Raw genomic sequence first — 15,564 nt, 5'->3', positions numbered from 1 at the left:
AGTTACATGACTAAACAAATATCACAACCTACATGATATACCTACATGCCCACAGAGATCCAACAGTCATGTAATATCAATAATATCCCCCCTTCCAATGTTGGTGTACTCAAATATTCAAAAAATATTAAATGCAAGTCACATATTGTTTGTATAAAAAAACAACCTAAAGCATACTTAATTTTCAAAGTATTTTTTTCCAAGAAAAACAACCAGAAACCTGGAGACAAGCAGATTCGTCAAGCAGAAAGTATGTGTCAGCACAATAGTCATGTGATATCAACAAAAACATTGTTGGCATATGCTCTAGGCTTTCTCCGGGTGACAGTTAATTCCATATTTTCAGTAGCCAATTGACTCTGACCCAACACTCCAACATAGATGTCAGAATATCTGAAATGGGGGGGGGGGAAGGATCAGAGGACTAAGTAATCCCACTCCATTCACCAAATTTAAACCTTTAGTTCTGAGCTCAGTTATAAATAACTACAATGTTTAAGTGCACCACGTTTAATTTTCGTGGCTTGGTCCAAGCGAAAGTCTTCAACTTCAGCATGGCTTATAGATCATATAACTTACGGTCATCCATAAATAGAAAACAGCAAAATCCAAACCATTATTCAGCAAAGATCATGTAGTTATTAATTTGTTTTTATCAAAAAGAAATAAAAGCTTTGATTAACATGAAGGAGAAATAGTGGTGCTTTAATTTCTATTGCTTCACGTACCAGCAGTTGTCACATACCATAACAATGAAAGGAGAATCAGCTCATCCCTGGTTTTAGGCATTGCTTGGGCAGCAACTACACATGATGATACCGACTTCTAGGCTCCCTGACCTGTCAAGCTGCAGCAGGAAGCTAATGCTGTTTCAGTAATTTGATAACAGTGGGAACCTTAGCCCTTGCTGCAAGTTGTCCATTGTCACAGTTGTTGTTGTTGTGGGATTTAACACCATTTTTCAGCACACGATAGGCTATACATGGCGGCCAGTATTAATGGTGGAGGAAGAACCTGAGAAAACCCGGGAAGAACCACCAACCAACAAGACGCTACTGGCAAGCTTTCTCTCATACTGACATTGGCCGAATCCGAGACTCTAACCCATGCAGACAGAGGTGAGATGGCAGTGATCCGTAATGGAGAGCGCTTTAGACACTCCATTGTAACAGATTAAGAAGCAGAATTATACGTGTGTAAATACCATTACACCATCAGAATCTATCAAAGAGATAGGCTGACTCTTCTTCTGGTGCTGTGACATTGTTGTCAATCACTGATCACAGTCTTTGTTTATACGAAACTACAGTTGTATGAAAAAAACAGAACAGCTTCTGACAGACTTTGACCTTGAGTCGGTTAATTTTCAAGACTTGAATACATTTTACAGTTTGTTGGTACATGAATGTACTCATTTTTTTTCTGGTATGGAGACAAAGTTTATTGGTAAAATCCAGCGTATATCAGTGTAATAAAATCTGTTTATCAGTTCCTTGTTTTTACACAGCATAAACTAGCTTTACCATAACTTTTGCTCATAAATGTCATTTGCTGGTATTAAATATCCCTCGAAGTCCCTTGAAGTTTTGAGTGGTAGAGATTTCATTGCATTTTGGTTTCGGAAGATGATTACATGAGAACATGTGCATATTTTTTCATATGGTCCATGCTGAACTAAAACTGTAGGATGACATTGCTATCCTTCACAACCAGAAGGGACTCTTCGGATATTTCGTCTAAGCTCCACCCGTGCTCATTTGCCTTTGGAGATACAGTACAGTATTTTCTAACACTGAAAATGTATATAAATATTCAGACTTTTCAATTTGACTAAGGAAAGTCTTCTGCAAAATGTTAGTAAAACTCAAAGCATTGGTTTCCACAATGTTGTGGCCATATTTCCTATATTTTAGTCCAGTTGCAGAAACGTTTCCGCATTTTGACACACATTATGTACCATGATGCAACTACTGACACCAGGTCCAGCCTGAAAGTCCTCCCATTGGCCATAAATAATTAGATAAGTGAATAATATAAAACAAACATACTACTCACTGAATTTCATGAAAATGTTAAAACTTTTGATTCAAATAAATTATTGGCTTTGAAAAATCTGGTAACCTCAGAAATAGGCTACTGTGAAAAGAGGTGGCAGATATCAAGGTAAATGCCTTCTCTTTCTACTTTTACAGCATGAAATATCAAACAGACGTGTTTATTTTTACTGGCAATCAGTGATTAAACCTTCAAAGAATACTAATTTATACTTTTGCATGGAATTTCACTTGATTCTTCAAGCTTCATTTGTGACTTTTCAGAGAAATTTTGTTCTTTGAATTGTAATTGCAGACCTATCATTAAACCGACACAAAAGTCGATGTTTAAGAGTACTAAGTTTAAACAATTTAACATTGCTCATTGAACTAAGAAAACCCAACAAGATTTGATATTGTACTCAGAATATGTAAGCATTTGGTAGCAAAATAGGGACCATGAAGATATTAACATGATTAAAAGCAAAGTTAGCCTTGCGCTGTATGAATAGGCGAAATGACAGGCAAAGGGGCAACTTTTTTGCTTGTATCACCTCATAACTTAACTCAATATTTACACACCTTTAAGCTAGTATAGGGTGTATTTTTAACAACCTAATCTAAATTCTGAATTGAATGTAACATTTGAGTGTTAGGCTTTTTTAAAATTCTTCCTATGTTCAAATTTGAATTCATCTCTCTAGAAAATAATCAGTCTCAGTGTCAATCTGAAATCCAATATGGCCACCACATCTGCCATTTTGAATATATTACTGCTACTTAATATCTTATTGCTACTCCTCCTGAATGAAAAGTCATATTGACATGGAGTTTTCCTTAGAAGACTTCTTATGATGTCTGGTTGGTCCTAAATGAAAAGGACTGACATAGTGGCCATCTTGAAAATCTTGTTACAACTACTCTTTCTGAATGGAAAATCATATTTGGCATGGTGTTTTCACCAGAAGATTTCTTATGATATCTTAAATGAAAATAGTGCCAATGTGCTGTCTAATATGGCTGCCACAATGGCCAAAATGAAAAGCTTGGTATCACTACTTCTCTTAAAGGATATGCTCATATCTAGATGGGGTTGTCACTAATAGACTTACAATGTTTTATTGATCCTGAATTAAAATGGGGCTCATCAGTGGCCATCCTTAAAATCTTGGTTTCACTTCTTTTAAATGGAAAATCATTTTGAAATGGGATTTTAAGCTAAAGAATTCTTATGGTGTCTATTTGGTCCTTAATAAAAATTACTTACCCTCAGTATTATCTCTACTCCTCCCAAATGGATGGCTCTTTTTAACTAATGTTTTTTTAATGATACCTAGTTGGTCCTGAATCAAGACAATGGTGCGTTCAGTTTGACTACCATGATGGCTGTCTCCAAAAATCTTCTTGTAACTACTGTCACTGCGTGGATGATCATTGTGACATGGCGTTTTCACCAAAAGTCTTGTTGTAACTACTGACACTAAGTGGATGATCATTGTGACGTGGCGTTTTCACCAAAAGTCTTCTTGTAACTACTGTCACTGAGTGGATGAACATTGTGACATGATGTTTTCACCAAAAGCCTTCTGATGTACACTTTATCCTAAATGAAATGGTGTCAAGCTGACATCCAACATGTCCACCACAGCAGCTAATTTGAAATCTTGTTATCGCTGAAGAATATCAGATATGGTTTCAATATTTCACATTTAAAGGGAAGAAACTGTCTTGAATTCCTGGAAATTCTTTTTTGCCCAGTAGAGGATCAGTCCCACCAAGTGACTCGTGTTATCATTTGTTTTTCCCACGTACACACCACTGTTGGGATCAGTTTATTGAACACTTGAAATGTTTTGTACACACCACTGTTGGGATCAGTTTATTGAACACTTGAAATGTTTTGTACACACCACTGTTGGGATCAGTTTTTTGAACACTTTAAATGTTTTTAACACACCACTGTTGGGACCAGTTTATTGAACACTTTAAATGTTTTGAACACACCACTGTTGGGATCACTTTACTGAACACTTGAAATGTTTTGTACACACCACTGTTGGAATCAGTTTATTGAACACTTGAAATGTTTTGAACACACCACTGTTGGGATCAGTTTTTTGAACACTTGAAATGTTTTGAACACACCACTGTTGGGACCAGTTTATTTTACACTTGAAATGTTTTGAACACACCACTGTTGGGATCAGTTTTTTGAACACTTGAAATGTTTTGAACACACCACTGTTGGGACCAGTTTATTGAACACTTGAAATGTTTTGAACACACCACTGTTGGGATCAGTTTTTTGAACACTTTAAATGTTTTGAACACACCACTGTTGGGACCAGTTTATTGAACACTTGAAATGTTTTGAACACACCACTGTTGGGACCAGTTTATTGAACACTTGAAATGTTTTGAACACACCACTGTTGGGACCAGTTTATTGAACACTTGAAATGTTTTGAACACACCACTGTTGGGACCAGTTTATTGAACACTTGAAATGTTTTGAACACACCACTGTTGGGACCAGTTTATTGAACACTTGAAATGTTTTGAACACACCACTGTTGGGACCAGTTTATTGAACACTTGAAATGTTTTGAACACATCACTGTTGGGACCAGTTTATTGAACACTTGAAATGTTTTGAACACACCACTGTTGGGATCAGTTTTTTGAACACTTGAAATGTTTTGAACACACCACTGTTGGGACCAGTTTATTGAACACTTGAAATGTTTTTAACACACCACTGTTGGGATCAGTTTTTTGAACACTTTAAATGTTTTTAACACACCACTGTTGGGACCAGTTTATTGAACACTTGAAATGTTTTGAACACACCACTGTTGGGACCAGTTTATTGAACACTTGAAATGTTTTGAACACACCACTGTTGGGACCAGTTTATTGAACACTTGAAATGTTTTGAACACACCACTGTTGGGATCAGTTTTTTGAACACTTGAAATGTTTTGAACACACCACTGTTGGGACCAGTTTATTGAACATTTGAAATGTTTTGAACACACCACTGTTGGGATCAGTTTTTTGAACACTTTAAATGTTTTTAACACACCACTGTTGGGATCAGTTTTTTGAACACTTTAAATGTTTTTAACACACCACTGTTGGGACCAGTTTATTGAACACTTGAAATGTTTTTAACACACCACTGTTAGGATCAGTTTATTGAACACTTGAAATGTTTTTAACACACCACTGTTGGGACCAGTTTATTGAACACTTGAAATGTTTTGAACACACCACTGTTGGGATCAGTTTTTTGAACACTTTAAATGTTTTTAACACACCACTGTTGGGATCAGTTTATTGAACACTTGAAATGTTTGAACACACCACTGTTGGGACCAGTTTATTGAACACTTGAAATGTTTGAACACACCACTGTTGGGACCAGTTTATTGAACACTTGAAATGTTTTTAACACACCACTGTTGGGACCAGTTTATTGAACACTTGAAATGTTTGAACACAAATGACATATATCTTAAAGAGTCCTGCAGCACCGTATCAAAATATGAGTCTTTTGTGTCAAGGTTGGTTTCTCAAACTCTGCTTCTTGTATTTCATGAAACGATACTGTCTCATTCCACTACTTACCACATTTCAGTGACTAAATGTATAGTTTCTCTAGTTTTTCATCCTAACTCATTTATCAAGAGAACTGAACTACTTTCCACATTTTATGGACTATGTCAGCCGTTTCTTTTTTCGAGACACTCTTTCTTGCAGTCATGAAATGTGTTTACAGCATCCTAAAACGTGATAGAACACCATATCAAACCAGTATCAATAGGTTATGGAGTTTAAGCTTCCTTATATGGAATAAAAAGAAAACTGACAGTCCACTTCCGGGCATGTCATCTTCATCAGAAAGCAAATATGGACAAGGGGGATTGTGTGTGTGTGTGGGTTTTGATCCCCAACAATGTTTTCAAGTGTTTTTATCTGCACAGAGACTGCGTCAATGAAATAATTTAAAATTTTATACAAAATATGTATGGAAAACTAAAATTGTGTGCATGAACTATTTATGTGCCAATATTTGCCTATTCTGGTTTTTACTTATATTGTTGTGTTTAATGGATGCAATTGGGACAGTGTCCATGCTTCAAGCATTTAAACAATGAACATCTTATATTCACAAGAATTATTTCCTTATACAAGAACACACTTTTGTAGTCTAAACTCCCCCCCCCCAAACACTCTGGGAATATGGCAGTATGTGAATGTATAAATCAACCAAAGTCAACAAAGCACATAATATAGGTTACAGTGATCAGTCGTCGATAGGAGAGTGTTTTAATCACCAAGACAGGTCTCCACACAAAATTGCAGTACAACCCTGCCACAAACAGTGCAAGGAAAACTGACTAAAACCTAATATTATTCCTTCATAACCAAGATTGCATAATATGGGCAAAATATGATGAATTGGGAACTGTGGTTTAGGTCTTCAATATATAACTTGACTTCATATGAAATTGCGAAACAAAACCTGTACATTTTTTTTAAATTGCATTTATTTCTAAAGATAGCAAATGAAAAGTGATTCATGGGTTGAAACATATTCAGAGTTATGTCTCAATCACTATTTTGTCAGTAATCATGAATGATCTCTTGATTAACCTCAAACGTCCTTCTTAAAGCTAAATGAACATAGTATCACAATATACATGAGAGTGACTGATGGCCACATGTCATATAATCTGAGAGTGTGCTTGTTTGTAAATTATATGTACCAAACACACACACACCCACACCCAGTGCATTTGAGCATTTTTTTGTCCAGGAGAAGAAGTATATGTTTAAGTTGATAAAAATTTCACTGGAGAAGTCTGGTTGTCTGTAGATGAGTGTTCATGAGCGGTCCCAGTATTTGTGGCCAAAAGAATATATATAAAAACACTTTGAATTTTATTGAGTCTCTGCAGCATTTATTATTACTAAATTGTATGTAAACAGACTTCATTTTTTTATTATTTATATAAATTGTATATAAACATACTTTATAATTGATATTATTTATATAAATTGTATATAAACATACTTTATAATTGATATTATTTATATAAATTGTATATAAACATACTTTATAATTGATATTATTTATATAAATTGTATATAAACATACTTTATAATTGATATTATTTAGATTAAGACAAAAGGTCTGGCTCAAAACAAAAGGGACACAGACAAAATTTAATTCATTTTCTGTCAATATGTACTGTCTCTGATCAGAAATAGGAGTAAAATATGTAATGCAATTGCTCCCTTATGAAGTTTTAATGAGAATTGAAGTGGATTCAGGTTTAATCTTTCATAATTCTCTCCATGTATAGATTTCTCAAACATTTTACATTTTATTGAAATTATAACTACCATCCAGATCTTCATTTCATGACTCCTGCTTGGCAGTTCTTGTGAGTCAGTTTTGATTAAATCTGAAAACTTGGTGGATCTACATTTTTAAAAAAACAATGATGAATCAGAACCAGGAATTATAAGGCTGATTACACATATATAACTAAAAAATGTTTTTAGAATTTTTTTTATAACTTTTGATATCCAGTTTTGCTAGATTTGAATCACGTGGTGGGCAAATGGATATTATCTTTCTTTTTTTGGCTTCTAAGTACAGAGACATTTATAGTGAGTAGTACAAATTAGAAATAGTGGTCTTTATTCATGTGGGATTTGCCTAATAAATTATTAAGTGGTGTTACCATTCAAGTACTCATTAGTACCTATCATACTGTTTTGAAATCTTACTACTGTACTATAATAAATGGAATGGATAAAATACTAGTATAGTGGTACAGAAAAATAAACAAAATGGAGAAACAAAATACAATATAACAGTGTTAAAGAGATTACACATTGCAAAAGGAAGATTGCCAGTTACTTGATAAATTCTCCATTTATACTACAGCCATGCTATTGCCAGTTACTTGATAAATTCTCCATTTAAACTACATCCACACTATTGCCAGTTACTTGATAAATTCTCCATTTAAACTACATCCGCACTATTGCCAGTTACTTGATAAATTCTCCATTTAAACTACAGCCAGGCTATTGCCAGTTACTTGATAAATTCTCCATTTATACTACAGCCATGCTATTGCCAGTTACTTGATAAATTCTCCATTTAAACTACATTTTCACTATCGCCAGTTACTTGATAAATTCTCCATTTAAACTACATCCACACTATTGCCAGTTACTTGATAAATTCTCCATTTAAACTACAGTCAGGCTATTGCCAGTTACTTGATAAATTCTCCATTTATACTACAGCCATGCTATTGCCAGTTACTTGATAAATTCTCCATTTAAACTACAGCCAGGCTATTGCCAGTTACTTGATAAATTCTCCATTTATACTACAGCCAGGCTATTGCCAGTTGCTTGATAAATTCTCCATTTATACTACAGCCACACTATTGCCAGTTACTTGATAAATTCTCCATTTATACTACAGCCACACTATTGCCAGTTACTTGATAAATTCTCCATTTATACTACAGCCAGGCTATTGCCAGTTACTTGATAAATTCTCCATTTAAACTACAGCCACACTATTGCCAGTTACTTGATAAATTCTCCATTTATACTACAGCCATGCTATTGCCAGTTACTCGATAAATTCTCCATTTATACTACAGCCAGGCTATTGCCAGTTACTTGATAAATTCTCCATTTAAACTACAGCCAGGCTATTGCCAGTTACTTGATAAATTCTCCATTTAAACTACAGCCCGGCTATTGCCAGTTACTTGATAAATTCTCCATTTATACTACAGCCAGGCTATTGCCAGTTACTTAGTAAGGTCTCTATTTATACTACAGCCACGCTCAGATCTTTGAACTGCATCAAAACAAAATTGATTTCTTCATCTTTTCAGATTCTGTTTTAGCTGACCAAGACCTTAAATGCTACAACACAATTACTGTACCTGTTTATCCCAAATCTTGAGAAACATGATTTGCTTATAAAATTTGGAGAAAGTATTATGTAGAGTTGATTGCCTAGTCACATTGGTATTAAGTATTATGTAGAGTTGATTGCCTAGTCACATTGGTATTAAGTATTATGTAGAGTTGATTGCCTAGTCACATTGGTATTATTGATAATGAAAAGGATGATAAAGCTGCTTGACTAGTTTCCATATATCTTTAAAAAAAAACAGCTTATACTTTAAGAACAAAATTGCTGAGATGAGATGGTAATTGTGCTGTCGCATATGAGATGATTTAACTTGAGAAACATGCTGTATCTGGAAGAAAAATAATAATTGCAAACAAAGTTTGTGATCATGATCTCACAACTGGCAAGTATAGATGTCAAGCACATATTGACTGGCAAGAATAGAGGTCAAGCACATAATGACTATAGAGGTCAAGCACAAATACCCAAAATGTATACCATTTAATGACAGAAAGAACTATCATATGCCAGAATATTTATTGACAGTTGACTAGGTGTTTCAAATTACCAAATCCAATTTCCAATGGATTTACATTTATCTAAGTGGCCAATGAATGAATTTTACAACTAAGTCAAAAACAGAAACTGATGAGCTGAGGTTACTCATGACTGATAATAGTTCATGGTTGTCAGAGAGAAAACTTTTACAATGATAAAATGAATGACTGACATTAGTTTATGCTGCATTCATGTTGAGAGAAAACATTTACAATGGTAAAATAAATGACTGACATTAGTTATAATGTATTCATGTTGAGAGAAAGCATTTTGTAATGACTCTATGGTCATAAACTGAGTAAACGAAAGAAGCAAAACCAGCAAATTTTGTAAAACTTGAATAATTTAATTATGAAAGTTATAAAATAAAAATGTAAAAGGAACTATATGTATTATGACTCAAATCCCAAATGTTTCTGAAAGTTCTATCATCAAGTCCTAAAGATTTGAATGTTCCAGATCCTTGAATATACTGGTCTGCCAGTAGTCCTGATGTATCAAAATGGCATTGTCCAGAACTCCTTTGAATAAGTCAATAGTCCCAGGATAATAATTTGTCAAATGAGGACTTTGTTGTTCCAATTAATAATCTCAACAAATGTTTCCTCATAAATAATATCTAAACACAACATTAAATATGTCTCCAGATTGATGTTACAAGAACATTAGAATGACCAAATTGTCCAGCTCCATTTACTTATATATACGCATAAGTGGTAAAACCACATTTTGCTCCTACTCACTTCATGACAGTTTGCAAATATCCCACATCATGTAAAGAACCCATTGGCCTAACCCATCCAGTGGGAAATAACTTAATCCTTCTAAAAACCCACCTGACCCCATCAGCAAATAAGAAATTACCCCAAACTTGTCAACAGGTTTTATTATTAATATTATTATTAATGATCGTAAACACCTATTTATAGATGCTATGCAATCTACACTCTTAATATCATAAAATATACACAAATTAGCTCTCTAACATCCTTTGCATACACAATCAGTACAATTTACAGTCCTGAACAAAAATAATACATTTTATGTGTGTGTGTGTGTGGGGGGGGTTGTTGTTGTGAAAATATTTTCATAACAGACTCCAGGGAGTGAATATAATGAGAGAACTGAGTAATCAGTTCATTCCTATTATGGATTCACATGTTTTTTGGAGTCTTATTTCTTATGTTTTTGTAACATCAGTCTGCAGACGTATTTAATGTTGTGTTTAGATATCATTTGAAAGGAAATATTTGTTTAGATTATTGTTTGCAATGACTTAGTGCTCAAATGACTAAAATATTATTCCGAGACTATTGTGAATTATTCAGAGAAGTTCTGGACAATACCATTTTGATACATCAGGAATGTTGGAAGACCAGTTTATTCGAGAATATGAAATTCATTTGGAACATTCGATTCTATTGGACTTGAATGGAACTTTTTTTGAGATTTTTTTTTTATTCAGTGGATAATACTGTAAGTTACTCTTATATTTTTATTTTATAACTTTGATTATTCAATTATTTGTTAAGTTTTACAAATCCTGTTGGTTTTGATTATTTCTGTTACTTAGTTTATGGCCATAGAGCACCTAATTTCTGTCTTTAGAAGTTTAATTACATAGCTTAAATTTATACCATAATTATAGGGTACTGCATTTGTATGGGAAAATATGAACGAATTTTCGGATGGAAATACTGCACGACCTTGGGAGTGCAGTATATCCATCTGACAAAACGAGTTCATATTTTCCCATACAAATGAAGTAACCTTTTTTATTATATGCTCATTTTTTTTATTATGCCTAAGGCTTAATTATATAAACAAAAATACACTACAAGAAACAAAGTAACTGAATGTATGCCATATTCCAAACTAAATACACAACCACAGATTCATCATTACACAACAACATTTTTAATGCGCACGTAACTCCGCCCAGATAAATTTGAACTTAGTCGCGCGCTAGACATAACGTTCGAAGGAAAATGGCATGTCTACTTAAAATTGAAATTTGGAGTCATATTGTGAATGAATGCGCATTGCAACAACTTTTCCTTTTGATCTGGAATGAATAGATTTTGGTATTTTTGTCGATTACACGAAAGTTCGTGATTATGGACTGGATTTATCTGTGCCAATTCTACATGAAATACATCGGATTGAAGCAGCAAGGGAGAAGCATGTTGACATCTGCAAGTGTGTTTCTCTTCTGTCATTTAATGTTTGAAATCATAATGTGGGGAAAATATGAAGTCTTTCAATTGCAATTATCAAAAAGACGCTATGGAATTTAATGTTTATTTCATTTTGAGTGCAGTAAGGAGGATGTAATTGCACTTGGAATATATTCGAAATTACAGTACAATTTCGAACTGTGTAATCAAGCTTGAGAACCTATGACATGGCTCATGTAATTCGGATTTGCAGAACTAAGAAAGTATATTTTGAGGAAATTCATGATGTAAAACTGTAAGTATATTTTTTGCCATTTTTATTACCAGCTAAAGAAGACAGTTTATGCCTTGTCAGATGCATGTTATTTGTAGGTACCCAGCAATTTTATGAAATCTGGCGTCTATCGCCCGCCTAAATCCGAAACATTGTGTCAAAAAAGTTAACGCGGAGTGTAGCAAACCAGCTGGTATGTGGCAGTCCACGAAACATCTGCTTTAGTTCATTCAGAAACAAATTTAATCAACCAAAACGTAAAGCGCCTACTACGCGAGTGTACATGATTTGTCTATAAATCAAAAGTACTGGCGTCTGTGTCCATTGTTTGTTTACAATAGAATGTAGTTCCTTTATGTGTGCAATATGAAGTGCGCGCGAGTTCAATATCGTAAAATACTGAACGATTCTGACAATGTAAAGTTAACAGGGAAAAAAATTAGCATATAATAATAAATACTATATGAGTACACCTGACATGATAAATTGCTTAAATCATAAAATAAACTTTTAGGCACTAGTTGGGTTTTGTCATAAATCTTTAGTTTTTGTTATTTTAAATTGTCTTTTTTAAATTCATTCATTATAAAACAAAGCAAAACTTTCTATGTCCATTTTGTGAATGCATATGTTTTTGTTTATTTCACATTTATCTGTATCAGTGCTACCATTTAATGAGAGTTCTTTTATCGATTTCAGTTTAAACTAAATGTGTCTAGGCTATTAATGTTTGTTCCAAAGCAAGGTAATCCTTTCTCATGCATTGTATCATTTGGTCCAATTTGGCAATGCTACTTTGTACCATATCAACGTCTGAATCCAGATATTATTTTATTTTTAATTGTTCAAACTCGGCGTGGAATTTGCTGTAAAATTCAATAAATATAACATCTTATATAATTGTATCCTATCACTCAAATCAGTGATATGTAAATTGTATATTGCATTCATAGATTTTATCATGCTTTAATTCAATTTTATGTTTGCTCTTGACATCATTGGTTTGCTTTGGTATGTTGCTTCTCTTTTGGATGCCTGACAATGTATTAATGTTGGCAGTTATCTTGTTGTCTAGGTTTTTGATCTTTCCTGAAATTATTCACTTTTTAATTTGTCTGTCTTACTTAAATTTAATTTCATTATTCATTGTTCCAACTGGGACTGTATTGTGGTATAGTCCTCCAAAGATTCGATTGGTTTTTCCTGATGAAGAATGAAAAAGGAGGATAATTGTATACTTAGCGACCATGGGCAAAGTAAAACCTTTTCAGGAACTTTCGATCAAAATTCCAAAAGAAAGGGACAATTTTGTGGTACTCATTGACGAAATCATGAAAACAGAAGGCAAGGTGATATAATTACAACAAGATATTTCGGATCCCAGCTCCATGGACATACAACTGCAGTAGATATATTGAGTCATTTTACAAGCAAAAGACTAGAAAATAACCTGAACATACAGCAACTTGTGTCAATACGTATGGAAGGGCCAAGTGTATCAAGATTAACTAAGAGTACAAGAAAGTACATCAGTCTTGAATATAGCATCACGTGGTTTGCATGTTGTGTACAATATTTTTAAGACTTGTAGTTTCTATCAAATCGCGGATTGAATAAATTCATTCAAGTCTTTTATTACTTGTTTAAGAAATCACTGGCTGGAAAGGAAGACGCCATGAACATATCAGGTTGCTCTAAACGGAAGCCAAAATGTAAACCTGTATCCAGTAGAAATCAGAAAATCTCTCCAGATCTAGTGACGTATGCAGGTGCAGCTGAAACAGAGAAGATCTCCAACCCAGGAAACAAATCCTGTAATATACTAAGTCTAGCCGTGATAGGCAAGAAGAAGCCAGCAAAATAGTACTTGCTGGTCACTTGAAACCATTAAAAAAAATTACCAAACAGACAAACCAGTGTTTTGATTTCCATCCATTTATCTGTCAGACATGTTGCGAGGTCTCTTGAGGAGCTTTTTATTGAAAGAAATACAAGGTGTCAGTGATAACCCAATAACGGAGGTTCAAATGAAATGTAGGCATCTTCTTGTGAATTCGACAAAGAAATCATTGCATAAGTCACACAAACACACACACACGCGCGCGCGCATTAAATCCCAAAGAGATGGTTTCAGTCATGAAATGTGTAGTTTAGATTTAAGAACGTGTTGGCACGCAGCAGGACAGGAGATGGTTGAGACTTGGTATTTTATCCATCATAGTCAGTTTGTGAACAGTACTATTAGCCAGACCAGCACTGCAAGGTTTAAAAGCTTCTCGCCAAACAAAGACAGATGGAATTAATTCTGTTTAGAATGTATGTCTGAAGAAAGATATTGAAACATGTTTAATATAATCTTGCTTTAGCTTGTGCACTCTCGTGGGCAAGATAATTTGGAGCAAAGAAGTTCTGTCAACAAAGAATTAAAACACAGAAGTTGATTTGTGTCCACATTAAGAACTATGGCGGGGTTCTAAATGTGTCTGTTTAGAAGCTGCAAAAATGGGTATGAGAAATATATATATATATATATATATATATATATATATATATATATATATATATATATATATATATATATATATATATATATATATATATATCTTGATAACGAAAGAAAGAAAAAGAAACGACCGTAGGATTTAGAAAAACTGAAACCATACTTTAGGAAATTTGCATGAAAAGGTATAATTACTGAATAAGTCAAACGTAGAGATTGGACATAGGTTGGAAAAGAAAATAAAAGTACACATACAAAAAGAATATTAGTAATGACAACATCATTTTGTTACCTGTGTCACTATCGTATATATGTTGATGTTTATATTTCGAGGCAAACTTTTCACACTTTATTTTATAACTTAAAGATGGACTCTACATAAATACAGTAAAAGAGGTTTTCTATTCGACTTTAATAGCGGATAAGTTAATTTATGAAAAGCCTTTTAAAAGTGCTTAAATTTAGTCCTGAGATCTTTGTAATCACCATGTCCTAACATTTCATCTGGAAGATCTGTGATTTTTAAAACAAATTATTGCAAAGCTTGAACACTGTACACAACTCATAGCATATTAACTTATAAACTCTTAGACCTATATTAATATTATCTTACATTTTTCAAATCGAATACAGTCAATGATATAGAAGATATTTAGCTTTGAAAACTTTAATGCAAAACTTGAAAATTGTTTAGAATGATTCAGCGAGATTTCTGCTTAAGACCGTAACTTGCGCCTGAAATGTGATCACTTCATCTTGCCATGCTTTTGCAGGTGAGACAGAAACAGCTACTGCGTAAAATGAGTAACCACGTGATTTTTTGGAGGGTGGGTGTGTGGGTTCAAATTAAAAACGTTTGTCCCCATAAGTTATATCTCTATTCTGTCGAACGGGTGTAAGTTTATCCCTTAAAGCTGACGAGATCATAAAGTTGCACTGTAAATGTATGAATGTATTTCCCCGTATTAAATATGTAATTTACTGCTTCCTCATACCACACTTTTAGAATTATCTTGCTGTCAGGGTTAATACTACTTCTATACTTTTTTGCATTACGGAAA

Source organism: Sinohyriopsis cumingii, chromosome 4 (assembly GCF_028554795.1).
Source record: "Sinohyriopsis cumingii isolate HCF-2022 chromosome 4, ASM2855479v2, whole genome shotgun sequence".
Lineage (NCBI taxonomy): Eukaryota > Metazoa > Mollusca > Bivalvia > Unionida > Unionidae > Sinohyriopsis > Sinohyriopsis cumingii.
This window is presented reverse-complemented; position numbering follows the sequence as displayed.